Source organism: Pseudophryne corroboree, chromosome 10 (genome assembly GCF_028390025.1).
Source record: "Pseudophryne corroboree isolate aPseCor3 chromosome 10, aPseCor3.hap2, whole genome shotgun sequence".
Taxonomy (NCBI): domain Eukaryota; kingdom Metazoa; phylum Chordata; class Amphibia; order Anura; family Myobatrachidae; genus Pseudophryne; species Pseudophryne corroboree.
In genome coordinates, this window is record NC_086453.1 from 284,499,140 (window position 1) to 284,501,615 (window position 2,476).

Genomic DNA, 2,476 nt, shown 5'->3' on the forward strand with positions numbered 1-2,476 from the left:
ATGGAATTACCAAACACACTTTCCCTCCAAAGGCTAACATGGGCGCAGCCATGTTTTCTCTTTCATCCATCTGGGGGACGCTGCGCACTTACTAATGGGTTAGAGTGTGTGGGATTGGGAGTTTGGCACAGAACCTATTAAAAAACTAACTCCTCCCCCCTCTAACCCCTCCCATCTCCTTCCTGCTCAGCAGATTACCTCAGTTTTAGTTTTGTGCCTGAGGAGTACAGGCACAGATTCCTTCAGTGTAGATTTTAGTTAGGTTTCTGTTGTTTATTTTGATTTTACTTATGTGTGCTTAGTCCCTGTTTACAGGAGACACGTATACTAGGAGTGGGGTTAGTTAGTTATGTGTCTCCCACTCCCCAGAGCCTCTAAGAAGCCACCATACTCTTAGTCACTGGGGCTTACTTGATGCAGGATGGATTTCCTAGGAGGCACTGTACTGGTAAGACAGCCACAACCTGCCTGGGCAGCGTTGGGCTGTTATTGCATATATGGTATTTATAATAATTGTATTTATTATTGTGCAGCGCTGGTGTATGCGGACCCCCCTCCCTGCTCAGAGCGGACGGAGCGGTTCAGTTCCGCTTCCGCCGCTCATTTCATGGAAGCCGCGTCTTGTCAGACAGCAGCGGTAGTCATTTCAATGATTTTACGGAGCTCAGTTGCGGGGGTGGGGAGGCTGTACCGCGGCGGTACGCAGGAGGATGTTGTGTTCGCGCCCCTTTCTCCCGCCCAACAGCGTCTTACCGCCGCCGTCCTCACTCTGTGGGGGCAGGACTCAGCTATAGGCGCCATCTTCTATCTCTGCAAGAGACCATCCGTCAGGTCAGCGGGGGATACTGCGCTGCACATAACACAGCGTCTCACCCTGTTAGTACAGGCGGAGAGCAGCAAAAACAGCAAGTATAACACAGCCCTTTCATATGCTCTGGAGCTCGTTTATTCTAAGGGATTCTTTAGTGCTCTTTAGTGATCCTTTAGTACATATATTTCGATAATCTCACTGTAATAGAGTTATTTTTACCTCACCCTGTTTATTACACAGGCGGGGATTTTTTCTTAACTAGTGTTGTGCTATTCTAAATTGACAACAGTTGTTTACATCATGTTATAAAAGGAGCGTTATAGCTCAGTCTGTAGAGCTGGACCACAGCACAGAGTTATGAGACATTATTGTGTGCTATGATTGTGGCATTGTATATTCCATGGTTGTAAACAGCAAATCTCCTAAAGGAACGACAAGTTCAGTAGTTTACTACACAGGAGCTCCAATAGCTTTGTGGGCTAATGCTGTGTATTAGTAAGATAGACTAAACACAGGTTTGATTCCCATATACATTAAATTGCACAATGTGGCTCCAGACTTCCTAAAGGTAGCACGGACACAGGTACCCCATGCTCCAGGACACCAGTTGCAGAGCAGCCGGGAGGTTCCAGGGATCAGTTTATGCCTCTGTGGGCCAGACACATCTCAATCCAGAATAATACAGATGGAGTAGTGGTTAGCATTGCTGCCTCACAGCACTGAAGCCATGAGCTTGTTTACATAGAAGTATATGAATATACCAAGCAGGTTTAAATTGCTCTACAGTCTTGGCCTCTGCCGCCTCTCATGGGAGGCTGTTCCACTTGTTCACTACCCCTTCTGTGAGGAAATATTTTCCTTAAATTTCCCCTGAACCTGCCTCCCTCCAGTTCAGTGTATGCCCCTAACTGTGTGAAGTTATATATGTATATATATATATTCCCTGCACTTGCAGGGATGGGGGTTCCAGGACCGGTCCACAAATACCGGTATTCTTTGAGTATATTTTTCCTTACACTATGTCAATGTAATGGGTCTGGTACTCTGTTTACTACTTAGCCGCTAGTCTTGGTAAAAAGATCACTACTTGACCTTTTGGCTAGGATCAAGTGTAGTATCTGTTCTTATCAGTTTAATATCTGATACGTTCCCTATGTGGGGGCCATGTATTAAATATATGTTTAGAACAGGAAAATGGAAGAAGAGATTGCTCCGTCCACTCCACGCATTGACTCGGTATTGCAGTACCTCCGGGACCGGTGCACCTTTCAAAACAAGGACAGACTATTTCTATTTCTTGTACACTATGTACTTATGATTTGCCAAATGGCTGGACAAAGCTCCTTAATCAGTTCATACTGTGCAGCGAGTCTGGTCTTTGACAGACAATATAGCGCCTTTACTTCAGAGGCGTTTTTGAGGCTTCATCTACAGAAAATGGTGAGATAAATCCTGTCAGTGAGGATCCTTCAGGATAGAAATAAGAAATAATCTACTGAATTTCTTGGTTTCCACCTCCTCCTTCACGTGAGAGAATGTTGATGGAAGTCTGACTACACACCTGATGAAATAGTTTATATTTCCAGGGAAATGTGTCTGTCTCTAATACATACTGTTTTCGGTTCAATTTCGGTGTTCTCAGTATTAGAGACAATATTTCTTTAT

At 44.7% G+C, this 2,476-nt stretch overlaps 1 non-coding gene across 1 annotated transcript; it reads left to right on the forward strand.

The window, feature by feature from the left end:
• Positions 1–1,890: 1,890 nt before the first annotated feature.
• Positions 1,891–2,081, forward strand: LOC134967795 (U2 spliceosomal RNA). Its single transcript, XR_010189164.1, has one exon. It is a non-coding gene; the product is annotated as a U2 spliceosomal RNA (small nuclear RNA).
• Positions 2,082–2,476: the final 395 nt, after the last annotated feature.